The sequence below is a fragment of the Chiloscyllium plagiosum genome, unplaced genomic scaffold (assembly GCF_037043375.1).
Source record: "Chiloscyllium plagiosum isolate Xiang-an unplaced genomic scaffold, Cpla_swu_hap1 HiC_scaffold_8, whole genome shotgun sequence".
Lineage (NCBI taxonomy): Eukaryota > Metazoa > Chordata > Chondrichthyes > Orectolobiformes > Hemiscylliidae > Chiloscyllium > Chiloscyllium plagiosum.
This window is the reverse complement of record NW_028270146.1, coordinates 38116641-38131938: the sequence shown is the minus strand read 5'-3', so window position 1 is coordinate 38131938 and position 15298 is coordinate 38116641. Positions and strand designations below refer to the sequence as shown.

General features: G+C 45.1%; 1 long non-coding RNA gene across 3 annotated transcripts in view; it reads right to left on the bottom strand.

The window, feature by feature from the left end:
• The window catches only part of LOC122553476 (uncharacterized), a 48909-nt gene that overhangs the window by 22370 nt on the left and 11241 nt on the right, over positions 1-15298 (bottom strand). Inside the window, exon 3 of one of the 3 annotated variants that reach the window (XR_015757875.1) lies at positions 12525-12596. The exons of the other annotated variants lie outside the window; for them this stretch is intronic. This is a non-coding gene — a long non-coding RNA (uncharacterized LOC122553476). The remainder of the gene's footprint in view (positions 1-12524; positions 12597-15298) is intronic. 3 annotated transcript variants of the gene reach the window in all.

Here is a 15298-nt window from a genome sequence, read left to right as displayed (position 1 = left end):
CCTCCCTTAGCACAGCTGTAATGCTATCTCTTATCAAAAATGCCACTCCCCCTCCTCTTTTGCCTCCCTTTCTATCCTTCCTGTAGCATTTGTATCCTGGAACGTTCAGCTGCCAGTCCTGCCCATCCCTGAGCCATGTTTCTGTAATTGCTATGATATCCCAGTTCCATGTTCCTAACCATGCCCTGAGTTCATCTGCCTTCCCTGTTAGGCCCCTTGCATTGAAATAAATGCAGTTTAATTTATTAGTCCTACCTTGTTCATCTGCCTGCCCTGACTGTTTGACCCACTTCTGTTCTCAGCTGTACCCGTCTCAGCTGTACCCCTCTTTCCTCACTATCTCCCTGCGTCCCACCCACCCACCCCCCACTTTACTAGTTTAAATCCTCCCAAGCAGTTCTAGCAAATTTCCCTGCCAGTATATTAGTCCCCTTCCAATTTAGGTGCAATCCGTCCTTCTTGTACAGGTCACTTCTACCCCAAAAGAGATTCCAATGATCCAAAAATGTGAATCCTTCTCCCATACACCAGCTCCTCAGCCATGCATTCATCTGCTCTATCCTCCTATTCCTGCCCTCACTAGCTCGTAGCACTGAGAGTAATCCAGATATTACTACCCTTGAGGACCTCCTTTTTATAATTCTACCTAACTCTCTGTAATCTCCCTTCAGAGTCTCAATCTCTTCCCTTCCAATGTCGTTGGTTCCAATGTGGACAATGACCTCCTGCTGGCCCCTCTCCCCCGTGAGAACATTCTGCACCCTCTCTGAGACATCCTTGATCCTGGCACCAGGGAATCAACACACCATTCTGATTTTTCTCTGCTGGCCACAGAAACGTCTGTCTGTACCTTGGACTACAGAATTCCCTAACATAATTGATCTCTTGGAAGCCGACGTACCCTTCGTTGCATTAGAGCCAGTCTCAATACCAGAAACTTGGATGTTTGTGCTACGTTCCCCTGAGAATCCATCACCCCCTACATTTTCCAAAACAGCATACCTGTTTGAAATGGGTATGTCCATAAAAGACTCCTGCACTAGCTGCCTACCTCTCTTACCCTTCCTGGTGTTAACCCATCTATGTGACTGTATCTGAGACTTTCCCCCATTTCTATAACTACCATCCATCACATACTGTAGCTGTTGCAAATTCCTCATTGCTTCTAACTGTCTCTCCAACCGATCCACTCGATCTGATAAGATTTGCATCCAACAGCATTTATGGCAGATATAATCCGCAGTAACCCTTAACCTCTCTTTAAACTCCCACATCTGACAAGAAGTACATATCACTGCAAAGGCCATTTTTTCTCCTTCACAATCTACAGATCCAGAAAATAACACCGTCTTATTCCTCTACAAACACTGCCCCAGGTTAAATTAACAGCCATGGCAGGACAAACAAGGCAGAGAATGCATGAGGAATGATAGGACCTTGGGAAGCACAGAGAATTAGAGGGACATTGATGTGCACATACACTGGTCCCTTATGGTGTCGGGCCAGGTAGATAAAGTGGTTAAGAAGGCAAAAAGGATACTTGCCTTTATTAGCTAGGGTTTAGGGTTTAAGAGCAAGGAGATTGTGCTGGAACTTTATTAAATGTTGGTTAGGCCACAGCTAGAGTTTTGTGTGTAGTTCTGGAATCCACATTGTAGAAAAGGTGTGAGAGGGTGAAAAGTAGATTTACCAGGATATTGCCTGGGCTTGAGGGTTGTACTTATAAAGAGAGATTGGATGGACTGCACTTTTTTTGGAGCAGAGGAGACTGAGGGAGCTCATGATTGAGATCTACAAAATTATGAGGGGCATAGGTGGGTAGACAGGAAAAACTTTTCCCCTTGGCGGAAGGATCAATGCTGGGACATAGAGATTCAAGGTAAAGAGCAGGAAGTTTAGGGAGGACGTGAAGAAGAAAATCTTCACCCATTGAGAATCTGGAATTCACTGTAAGGGTGGTGGAGGCAAAAACTTCCATAACATTTAAGAAGTATTTAGAAGCACATTTGCAATGCCAAGCATTCAAAGGTTTGGCCCAAATGCTGGCAAATATGATTAGATAGTTTGGTGGTTGTTTTTGACTGGTGCAGATCTGAAATAACTTTTTCTGTGCTGTAGATCTCTGTGATTCTTATGACCTCACTTGCCTTGCCTTTGATGCTGAGCATTTATCGCTACAGCCATGGAGTGCAGGTCGATGCACATATCCAGCAGAAACTGGCTTTCGATGGCAGCCACAAAGTTCTCAAAGGAAACAGCAAGACACACGGCCACAAGAGCCAGCACCAAACTGATAACATTGGTGAATTCCTCAACCTTTATCCACCCTATCAGCTACCTCTGAAAAATTGATGTGATATTCATGTGTCTATCTGTGCGATTTTATGCTTATTACTAGTCGAGACCAAGGGATTGTCTTCTGCCTGAGGCTCACCAGATGCCTAATGTCTGAGTACCAGAGACCTGGAGCATTTCTTCCTCGATTGGTTTTGAAGATATCTCAGCAATGTGCTCATTAGATCGAGTACCCACAAATGTGAATGTCTTTGAGCTGTTGGAGAGTGCAAGTGAAAGCCTTGTTGGGTACATCAGTGGCTTCCTCCTCAGGTGGAGGTGGAGCTGAGCATCTCAGTTGCTGACAATTGTTTGGCTGAGGTTGGCTGGGTGCCACTAGAAGGAAGTTGCTGATAATGGAAGAGCAGTGCAGCAGCACAAAGCTTATGGAGTCAGTTGCCCATTGTGGTCTTCACCACCCCACATGAACAGAATGCTGTTCTCTAGTTTGTTGGAGGAGGGAGGACTCTTATGTCAGACATAGACTCACCACAAACACCACCAGTCTTGGGACAGCCCAGTTGTTGGACAGTTTCTCCTGCAATGAGATACAGGGAGGAATTAAATATGATTAAAGTGGATGGTAGACCAGTTAGTGGTAAGCTGGAGCAGCACAGTGGTGAGGTGTCCACAGCAAATGTCAGAGATGTAGGGAACATGAAGAGTGTGTTGTTTGAGAAGATGAGATGTGAGAGCTGTTGGGTGGACGTGATGTAAGCAGTAGTAACAGTTATAGTTCATGACCCTGATGAGATGTGTGTGCAGTGACAGAATTAGAATAAGTAGAGTCCCTGTGATTGTGAGGAAGCAGAGAGAAAATGTTGGCCCGTTACCTTTGTGGAGTACAGAAAATCATTGACCTTTTTCCTGCACTGCTTGTGTTTTCTTTCACAGCACTGACTTGGACTGTGTTTGGGTCCAGACTGGCTGAGTCTGTTGGTGTTGCCTCCTTTGGTGATTAGCAGGATAAATAAAGCATTGTCCTCCTCTCCACCAGCCCATGCCCCAGCATCTGCAGATGCCTGTCGGTGAAGCGGGATGCCAGTTTCCCTGTCAGGGTCATGTCCTCAATGATATCAGTTGTGCCAAACAGTGTGAAGGCCTGTTCCCAACTTGCAGCGTCAGAAGTAGTTTGCAGATACACTTGCAATGTGGCACCAGCAGCATGAACTTCTGCTTCTTTTGCTGTGCCATTCCATGAGAAGGTGCAGAGCCCAGGTACATAATTAATAAAGCGATGATCAGAAGATTGCATTAGAAACTTCATTCTGAACCATTATGGACCAAGCACCATGAATCTTACTCAACAAAACACCTGACCTCAAATCGGGAAATTTCAGCCGTATGCGTATATCCCAATCTGTATTTTTCTTTCTGTAAAAGGATTAAATAGTGAATGATAATCAGTCATTTTTTAAATTCTTGGTTTGCTATCCTTGTGAATTTTTCAATTTGATTCTGCCTACTTGATGGCTTCATTGAACCCTATTGCCAGAGATTTTCTTTAGGTGAAAACAGAATGGAACTTACATTGTAATAGGGGAAAGAAACATTACAAAGGTTTTTGCTAGATCTTGTGGGAGCTCTCTTCAAAGTTAGAACTGGGTGACCTCCTTTCTCTGTTGACCACAAAATTCAGACTGTTTTTGTCATTATTGATTGAAACAGCAACAAAACTAATCAGAATGAATCAGAGTTCAAACTGACATGGCAGGAATGTGTAATTAAGCTCCTTTTATATAAGTAGCAAGTTATATTTGCAGACAGAAGTTTCAACGTGTCAAAAACCTGCCAAATGAACGTAATTCAACATGTTGATTAAATGTAGAAGGTCAATTCTAATCGTGATTTTAAACATCAGCAATAAAGTAATTTCTTGATTTATTGAACACTGAAAATATTTTAAACAAGTCTATACTTTGAAAAGTCGGATGTCAACTCAATACTACAATGCACACGCCATGCTCTCTCAACTCCAAACTTCAGTATATTCAGGAATCCAAATGATAGCAAATATCAGAATTACAATATGTCTTAGAAATTGGATTTGCTCAAACATAACTGTGATGGGTTGAAGTTCTGTTATATTCAAGGAAAACTAAAACTGAAAAGAGTCACAAGAGATTTAATTTTTATTATAGAAATCAGTGCATTTTGATGCAGTCTACTGATAAATGCAGCACTTATCTGTGTTATCTCAATTTTGCCTGATTGCTATTTGTCCTCCATTGCCACTTTTACATCTTCAAATCCATCTTGAAAGGTCTGAGCTATCTACTATTAATCAAGACATAACCTTGTGAATCTGAACCACAGCCTAAAGCATGTCACCACATTACAAGAATGAAATCTTGTTTATGAGTAATGTTAAAGAGTTTCCATCAATAACTGGGACAGCACCTCAAAAGGACTAAATTATGTTGATTGTGATTATGGTTTATCTGGATTATGTTTATGATGTTTTAGTCGGTAGTTATGGCTCATAAAGAAAATGATTTTGTCTTCTAAATGTAATTCAGTTCTGGTGCTATGTTCAAGCACTCTGACATATCCCAAAATTCTAGTTAGCTCTCCAAACAGTGGCTCTTCCTTTAAAGGTTAAACTGATGAAAATTAGGTTGGTATTTCATTTACGAAAGCTGATTTCTTAAAGTAACTTTGGGGAGAAAATGTTTTTTTTTATTTCCTTCTAAATCCATTATTTCAACTGGAAGAATATACTATAATGTATTATAACATAGGCTTTGAGAAATTAGATGTTTTAAAAGTGATTTGTAATATTAATAAAATGACTATGTTTAATAAAGAATAATTGACAAAGCAGCCAAAGATGAGAAAGATGTTTGATATCTTTATGCCTGTGCTTAATATATATAGTAATTGTTGCAGAATATGAAATGAGAATTAATGTCTAGCTATGCCTGTTTTGTCATACTTTTCAACAACAACAGTTTCACACCTCTTAGGGAAAAAACTGATTGCCACCAACTGATATTGTACAGTTTAACCAATCAAATATCCAACTGACTATATGCAAAAAATCAAACACGATCAGCAGCACTGAGGAACCAGTAGAATATAAAATTAAGTAATCAAATTAGGAGAGGAGATGACCTAGTGGTATTATTGCTAGACTATTAACCCAGAGATCCAGGTAATGTTTGAGAGATTTGGGTTCAAATGATGGAATTTCAGTTCAGTAAAAATCTGGATTTAGGAATTTAATGAAGACCTTGAAACCATTGTCACTTGCTGGAAAAGCTCATCTGTTTCACTGTTGTCCTTTAGGGAAGGAAACTGCTGTCCTTGCCTGGTCTGGCCTCCATGTGACTCCAGACACACACGGTTGACTTAACTGCTTTCTATACAATTGGCCAGTAAATTCTAACCTAGCTAGCAATGCCCACAACCCATGAATGAATAAAAAAAATTGCCAAATATTTTTAAAGCTACTAGTTTAATATAGCAACAGCAACCAATTAAACTGCTAAATTAATTTTGAAATGTTCATTTTAGCCACAATTTTGGATGTTTCTGGGGCTAAAAGTATTCCAATAAAAGTAACAGTTTTTTCACTGCAAGTTATAAAATTTAAGTCATTTAGAATAAATAACTGTGCTTATTCATAAGGAGTCTGATTGGCAATAAGATTCTCGAATATAGTATTTGGACCAGAGTTGATAGCCTTAGCCTCATTGAGAACTACCTGTCTGGAAATTTGATGCCTTATTTGGGCTTTGCAATGGTCAAGGACAGCGGATATATGGGAACATAACTATTGGGAGGGGCAAGGGCAAGGAAGGTTTTGAACTTGGGAATTGTTAGAAGCTTTGGAGGATGGTCAAAGAAAACATGTGGTTCGAATAAGGCAGAGTTATGGATGAACTAAGGTTTATGTTGGGGATGCAGTGGAACCAGGCTTGGACAGCAAGAATAGACAAGTTTGGAGACAATAAAGTCATGGAAGGGGATTTTAGCAGCAGATTAAATGAAATGGGATAGAGGTGGGCAGAGGTTGAATAGGTGGTGATAGCAATATAGTGGATATTGCCATGGTTGGGTGTGCAGGTCATTATCAAAGATAGGCTATCTGTAATCAAAACCTTTTGTGGGATAACATTGGGACTAGATGGATTGGTCAGAAATGTAATAAACAATGACAAAGGAGCCAAGGATTATGGTGAGTAACTGAACCAGATCAATCGATTAATTGATTTGATTTCTTGTACCTAAGTACAAGCAGTACAGGCAAATCACAGGAAGCAAAGACATACAGATCATAGGATGAAAAAAGCTTGGTCAGAGTGAAGCATACAGGTTAAGCTACACAGGATCTTCACGACACAAAATCAACATCATTTGAAGTTAGAGAGACTATTCATCAGTCTAATAATGGCAGGGAAGAAGCTGCTCCTGAACCTGCTGGTGTATGTGTTCAAGCTTCTGTATCCCCTGACTGATGGAAGAGGCTATAGGAGAGCATCACTGGGATGGATGGGTCTTTGTTGATGGTAGAAGTGGGTATTACAGACACTGGAGATTAGAGTCAAGATTAGAGTGATGCTGGAAATGCAGAGCAGGTCATGCAGCATCCGAGAAGCAGGAAAATCGATGTTTCTGGCAAAAGCCCCTCAACAGGAGCCACTGGGCTGGAGGGATAAATGGGAGGGGGTGGGACTGGGGAGAAGGTAGCTGGGAATGCAATAGGTGGATGGAGGTGGAGTTGAAGGAGGAGGGTGGATCGGATAGGTGGAATGGAAGATTGACAGGTGGGACAGGTCATGAGGACGTGCTGAGCTGGAAGGTTGGAAGTGGGGTAAAGTAGGGGGAAGGGAAATGAGGAAACTGGTGAAATCCACATTGATGCCATTGAGTTGAAGGGTCCCAAGGTGGAAGATGAGGCGTTCTTCCTCCAGGTGTCAGGTGGTGAGAGACTGGTGGTGGAGGAGGCCCAGGACCTGCATGTCCTCAGCAGAGTGGGAGTGGGAGTTGAAATGTTGGGCCACAGGGCGGTGTGGTTGATTAGTGCGGATGTACCGGAGATGTTCTCTGAAGCGCTCTGTGAGCAGGCGTCCGGTCTCCCCAATGTAGAGGAAACCGCATCGGGAGCAACGGATACAATAAATGACACATGTGGAAATGTAGGTGGAACTTTGATGGATGTGGAAGGCTCCTTTGGGGCCTTGGATGGAGGTGAGGGGTGAGATATGGACGCAGGTTTTGCAATTGATGTGATGGCAGGGGTAGGTGCCGGTAGGGGAGGGTGGGTTGTTGGGGGTTGTGGAGTTGACCAGGTAGTCACAGGGGGTACAGTCTTTGTGGAAGGTGGATAGGGGTGGGAGGGAAATATATCCCTGGTCGTTGGATCCGTTTGGAGGTGGTGGAAATGTCGGCGGATGATGTGATTTTTGCGGAGGTAGGTGGGTGTTGAAGGTGAGGACCAGGGGCATTCTGTCTTTGTGGCATTTAAAGGGGTGGGGTTTGAAGGCGGAGGTGCAGGATGTGGGTGAGATGTGTTGGAGGGCATTTTCAACCACAGGGGAGGAGAAGTTGCGGTCTTTAAAGAAGGAGGCCATCTGCTGTGTTCTGTGGTGGAACTTGTCCTCATGGGAGCAGATACGGCAGAGACGGAGGAATTGGGAATATGGGATTGCATTTTTTCAGGTGATAGGGTGGGAATAGGTGTAATCCAGGTAGCTGTGGGAGTCGGTGGGTTTGTAAAAAAATGTCAGTGTTGAGTCGGTCATTGTTGATGGAGATGGAGAGGTCCAGAAAGGGGAGGGAGGTGTCCAAGATGATCAAAGTGAATTTAAGGTCGGAGTGGAATGTGTTGGTGAAGTTGATGAACTGCTCAACCTCCAAACGGGAGCACAAGGTGGTGCCGATGCTGTCATCAATATAACGGAGAAAAAGGTGGGGAGTGATACTGGTGTAATTGAGGAAAATGGACTGTTCTACATGGCCGACGAAGAGACAGTCATAGTTGGGGCTCATGCCGGTGCCCATGGCTACCCTTTTTGTCTGGAGGAATTGGGAGGATTCGTAGGAGAAATTGTTGATGGTGAGGACCAGTTTAGCCAAATGAATAAGAGTGTGAGTGGAAGGGTACTGTTGGGGATGTCGGGAGAGGAAGAAACGGAGGGCTTGGAGGCCCTGGTCATGGCGGATGGGAATGTAGTGGGATTGGATGTCCACGCTGAAGATGAGGCATTGGGTGCCAGGAAAACGGAAGTCTTGGAGGAGGTGGAGGGCATGGATGGTGTCCTGAATGTATGTGGGAAGTTCCTGGTCCAGGGGGGAATAGGACAGTATCGAGGTAGGTGGAGATGAATTCGCTGGGGCAGGAGCAGGCTGAGACGATAAGTCGGCCAGGGTGGTCAGGCTTGTGGGTCTTGGATAGGAGGTAAAATCGGGCGGTGTGGGGTTCTGGACTATGAGCTTGGAAGCTGTGGGTGGGAGATCTCCTGAGGTGATGAGGTTCTGTATGGTCTGGGAGATGATGGTTTGGTGATGGGGGTGGAGTCATGGTCGAGGAGGTGGTAGGAGCAGGTGTCTTCGAGTTGGCACCTGGCTTCGGTGGTGTAGAGGTCAGTGCACCAAACTACAACTACACCCCCTTTGTCCGCTGGTTTGATGGTGAGGTTGGGGTTGGAGCAGAGAGAGTGGGGGCTGCGTGTTGTGAGGGTGAGAGGTTGGAGTTGGGGAGGGGATGGACAGGTTGAGGCAGTCAATGTCTTGGCGGCAGTTGCAAATACAGAGGTCAAGGGCGGGTAATAGACTGGCACATGGTGTCCAGGTGGATGGGGTGTGTTGGAGGTGGGTGAAGGGGTCCTCGGAAGATGGGCAGAACTCTTGATGGAAAAATTGAGCTTGGAGGCGGAGGCAGCAGAAGAAGTGTTCAACGTCACGACGTGTATTGAATTCATTGATGCGTGGGCAGAGGGTGTGGTGGTGGGGGAGACCCCAGAATCCCGAGGGCAACACCACTTCTGCAAATGACTCCACCCCCATTCCCCCACCACCACGCCCACTCCAGTTACAGTCTCTGCCCCCTCTCCCAGCTCCAGCCCTATACCAGGTCCTAACTCCCAGCCCTGCCGAGTTTTCACTATCCCTCCATCCCCGTCCAACCATGCATCAACGAATTCAATACATGTTGTGACGTTGAGCACTTCTTCTGCCGCCTCCGCCTTTGAGCTTACTTTCTTCATCAAAATACCTGCCCACCTTCCACGGATCCCTTTGCCAGCCTCCAACACACCCCATCCACCTGGACACTCCATGCCGGTCTATTACCCAGACTGTACACAACCTCTTCACCTTAGGGGATCTCCCGCCCACAGCTTCCAACCTCATAGCTCAGGAACCCCACACCGCCCGATTCTACCTCCTACCCAAGATCCACAAACCTGACCACCCAGGCCGACCCATCGTATCAGCCTGCTCCTGCCCCTACTAAATTCATCTCCACCTACCTCGATACTGTCCTACTGTCCTATTCCTCTGACCCAGGAGCTCCCCACGTATGTTCGGGACACCACTCATGCCCTCCACCTCCTCTAAGACTTCCGTTTCTCCGGCTCCTAATGCCTCATCTTCACCATGGACATCCAGTCCCTCTACACCTCCATCCGCCATGACCAGGGTCTCCAACCCTCCATTTCTTCTTCTCCCGATGTCCCCACCTGTACCCTTCCACTGAACTCTTACTCGTTTGACTGAACTGGTCCTCACCGTCAACAATTTCTCCTTCCAATCCTCCCACTTCCTCCAGACAAAAGGGGTAGCCATGGGCACCCGCATGGGTCCCAGATAAGCCTGTCTCTTCGTCAGCTACGTAAAACAGTTCATCTTCCTCAGTTACACCGGCACCACTCCCCACCTTTTCCTCTGCTACATTGATGACTGTATCGGCGCCACCTCGTGCTCCTATGAGGAGGTTGAATAATTCATCAACTTCACCAACACATTCCACCCCGACCTTAAATTCATCTGACCATCTCTGACGCCTCCCTCCCTTTCCTGGACCTCTCCATCTCCATCAATGATGACCGACTCAACACTGACATTTTTTACAAACCCACCAACTCCCACAGCTACCTGGATTACACTTCCTTCCACCCTACTTCATGCAAAAATGCTATCCTGTTTTCCAAATTCCTCCGTCTCTGGCGTATCTGTTCCCAGGAGGACCAGTTCCACCACAGAACACACCAGATGGTCTCCTCCTTTAAAGACTGTAACTTCCCTCCCACATGGTTGAAGATGCCCTCCAACGCATCTCATCCATGTCCCTCACCTCCACCCTCGAACCTCATCCCTTCAACCGCAACAAGGACAGAACACCCCTGGTCCTCACCTTCCATCTCACTAACCTCCGCATAAATCACATCATCCGCTGACATTTCCACCACCTACAAATGGACTCCAGCACCAGGGATCTATTTTCCTCCCTACCTCTGCAAAGACCATACCCTCCGCGACTACCTGGTCAAGTCCACACCCCAACAACCCACCCTCCCCTATTGGCACCTTCCCCTGCCATCGCAGGAATTGCAAAACCTGCGCCTATACCTCCCCCCTCGCTTCCATCCAAGACCCCAAAGGAGCCTTTCACATCCATCAAAGTTTCACCTGCACTTCCACACATGTCATTTATTGTATCCGTTGCTCCTGATGCAGTCTCTTCCAAATTGGGGAGACCGGATGCCTTCTCGCAGAGTGCTTCAGAGAACATCTCCGGTACATCTGCACCAATGAACCCCACCGCCCCGTGGCTGAATATTTCAATTCTGCTGAAGACATGTAGGTCCTGGGCATCCTCCACCACCTGACACCTGGAGGAAGAACGCCTCATCTTCAGCCTCGGAACCCTTCAACCCTATGGCATCAATGTGGACTTCACCAGTTTCCTCATTTTCCCTCCCCCCACTTTACCCCAGTTCCAAACTTCCAGCTCAGCACCGTCCTCATGACCTGTCCCACCTGTCAATCTTCCTTCCCACCTATCTGCTCCACCTTCTTATCTGACCTATCACCTTAACCCCACCTCCACCCACCTATTGCACTCTTGGCTATCCTATCCCCAGCTCCATCCCTCTCCTATTTATCCTTCAAGCCCCGAGGCTCCCAGCCTCATTCCTGATGAAGGGCTTTTGCCAGAAACGTTGACTTTCCTGCTCCTCGGATGCTGCCTGACCTGCTCTGCTTTTCCAGCTCCACTCTAATCTTGATTCTTTGATGATGGTAGCAGCCTTTCCACGGCAACAAAACATGTAAATGGAGTTCATGGATGAGAAGCTGGCTTCCGTGATGGGCTGGGCTGTGCACACAATCTTTTGTAGTTTCTTATGGTCCAGGGCACAGCAGTTGCTGTACCAGGCCGCTATGCACCTGGACAGTGTACTTTCTAAGGTGAGGGACCTTGTCGACATGTCAAATTTGCTGAGCCACCTGAGGAAGAAGAGGCTTTGTGCCTTCTTGACCGTCGCATCTACGCGAGAAGTCCAGGACAGGTAATCAGTTATCGTCAATCCTTGAAACGTGACTCTCACAATGTCTGCTCCATTGATGTAGGTGGGGGCGTGTTCTCCTTATTTCTTTCTGAAGGCACTGATTGGTTCTTTAGTTTTGCCTACATTGTAAACGAGTTTGTTATAATTGCACCATATCACAAAGTCCTCTATCTCCTTTCTGTATTCTGACTCCCAAAACCTGCTCCAGTTGAGGCTTGAATTCTCAGCCTCCACATTTCACACATCTCTATACTGTCATAGAACGACCACGTGTTAATCGATTGTGCCACTGGAGCCACGTGGGGTCTGAAGAAGGCTCAATGGACCCAAAATGTTAGTAAAATTTTTAACATTTAATTGTGCTTACTCCCACTTTTGCTCTTAAAAACAAACTTAATTTTGAAAGCCTTTTTGAACACTTGTATTCAGCAAAATTTGCAGATAATCACCATGGTAATTTTGATAAGAGGCATAGCCTGTTTATGGGTGGGATCAGGTTCAAGTATGATTTTTTTTTCTGAGTGTTTAACTCTGCAGAAACCTGATTTGCACTCAACAGAACTGGTTTGTCAGGCTGTAAGTCAGGGAGATAGATCTGTGATTACATCACCAGCTTATATAGATAGACACTAAATCGTTTTTCTATGCTGATTAAAAGGAATAGCAATGACCTACCTGTTTTGGTTGCAAGGTCATGTCAGATATAGATTATGTGGGTCAAGTGGCCTGATTCTTCATTGCAACATTCTATGATTTAAAGTATTTGTTGCATGTTATGATACGTATCAAACACCTCATACACTGATAACTTAAAAGAATAACTCCAAAAATTAAATATTTTTATAATGCAACTGTTTCTGGTATTCCAAATAACTTTTGGAGAAAATGAGCAATGCCAGGTCTGGAAAATAAAGTGGATCATTTTGAAGGGTACCTATAGTTCTGGTGAAATCTAATCCTCTAGCAAGAATATCTTAGATGACAATACATGGTACAGTCTGAACAAAATGCTGATTCTGAATGAGCTAAGGAGCTCATGTTCTACGAGACGGTAAAACTCCTAGAAGTGATGGCTTACCAGTGGACGGGTTGGACTGAAGGGTCTGTTTCCGTGCAGTACATCTCTATGACTCTATGATCAATGAATTGTATTCAGTTCTATAGCACTTAATCAGCTGGGACCTGCTGCTTGTGTACAAGAGTAGGCTTCTGGCTAGCTGCATGTTTGCATTCATGAGAAAAAGTATCATCACACTCATCAACAAGTGAAAGTGGAGAAAGAGTAAATTAGAAAGATACCCATCTCACTGCTGAACACAGCTTCCAAAGTTCTGTCCAAGGTCATTGACAATGAGGTCAGTTCTGCTTTGGAGTTGATGATTCATCCTGACCAGACTGTATTGTACATTGCAGGAAAATGTGCCAGGGTGCCACAGTAGCTCAGTGGTTAGCCTTGCTGACTCAGTGCTGTGGGCCAAATTCCAGTCTTGGTCAACTGTCTGTGTGGGCCCATTCTCCCTGTGTCTGCGTGGGTTTCCTCCAGGTGCTCCGGTTTCCTTCCACAGCCCAAAGATGTGCAGGTTAGGTGGATTGGTCATACTAAATTTCCCCTAGCGTCCAGGGTTGTGCAGGCTAGGTGGGCTAGCCAGAGGAAATGCAGGATTACAGAGATAGTGGGTCTGGATGGGATACTCTTTAGAGGGTTGGTGTGGACTCAATGGGCCAGATGGCCTGTTTCTACACGATAGAGATTCTATGATTCCAAAAAATCTCAAACAGCCTTATGCTACTCAGGGATACAATTCCCTATGTGCAGGACAGGGAAGTGGACATATGTGGCACCAATAAGACCAGGAAAAGGCATTAGACAGAATATCACAGACTCCCATGTTCTCTCCACAATGGGGTTTTGGGAAGGAAACCCACAATTTTATACAGCTGCACCTTACCAACATTAGAAAAACTGTTTCAGTCAGTAGGTGGATATTGGAAATCTTTCTAATCAATCTGGAACCATGCAGGGCTGCCCTTTTCACCTTGACGTGATGGGTGTCTTCTGCAGATCTTTTGCCAATTCCATCAACAGGGAAACAAATAAAAAGGGTAATTATCCCAGTTAGTGAAGGCACTCAGCTCAAAGCCTCCCTGTGCACAGCTACATCATTACCTTTTGCTTTAATGGTATTGGTGCACAGATTGCCAGCTCTGACCTGTTTGAACTAGTCTGTAGAGTGAAAGTAAATCAAAGCAGGAGGGAGGCAATGCTCTTTGAGATCTGGGCTGACCGATCCTTTGTCCCCATTACTGTTAAATTAAATTACCTGAAGGTACAAGAGGATATATTTTAGAGGGGCTGGTCATGCATAAAAAAGAGAGACTGAATACCCATGGTCAAACAAAACCCCAATTTTGATCAGAGGTCCACCAGGCAATGGTCAACATGTAATAATCCAAAGCCATGTATGACAGGTAAGTGGATCCTGTTGATTAGTTCCCTAAGCAGATTGACAAAGCCATTTGGGGAGAAAGCCTCATCATCAGCACTTATAAAAAAGCATCAAGACATATTAGCGAGTTTTGAGAAGATTTGTAGCTCAGGTTGAGATTATGGATGTAAGTTTGCTCGCTGAGCTCAAAGATTCGTTTTCAGATGTTTCATCACCATACTAGGTAACATCATCAGTGAGCCTTGGGTGAAGCGCTGGTGTTACGTCCAGCTTTCTATTTATGTGTTTAGGTTTCCTTGGGTTGGTGATGCCATTTCATGTGTTGGTGATGTCGTTTCCTGTTTTTACTCAGAGGGTGGTAGATGGGGTTCAGATCAATGTACTGTTGATAAAGTTCCGGTTGGAATACCATGCTTCTAAGAATTCCTGGACATGTCGCTATTTAGCTTGTCCTAGAATGGATGTGTTGTCCCAGTCAAAGTGGTGTCCTTCCTCATCTACATGTATGGATACTAGTGATAGAACATAGAAGAATACAGCGCAGTACAGGCCCTTCGGCCCTCGATGTTGCGCTGATCCAAGCCCACCTAACCTACACTAGCCCACTATCCTCCATATGCCTATCCAATGCCCGCTTAAATGCCCATAATGAGGGAGAGTCCACCACTGCTACTGGCAGGGCATTCCATGAACTCACAACTCGCTGAGTAAAGAACCTACCCCTAACATCTGTCCTATACCTACCCCCCCTTAATTTAAAGCTATGTCCCCTTGTAATAGCTGACTCCATACGTGGAAAAAGATTCTCACTGTCGACCCTATCTAAACCCCTAATCATCTTGTACACCTCTATCAAGTCACCCCTAAACCTTCTTTTCTCCAATGAAAACAACCCCAAGTGCTTCAGCCTTTCCTCATACGATCTTTCTACCATACCAGGCAACATCCTGGTAAACCTCCTCTGCACCCGTTCCAGTGCCTCCACATCCTTCCTATTGTATG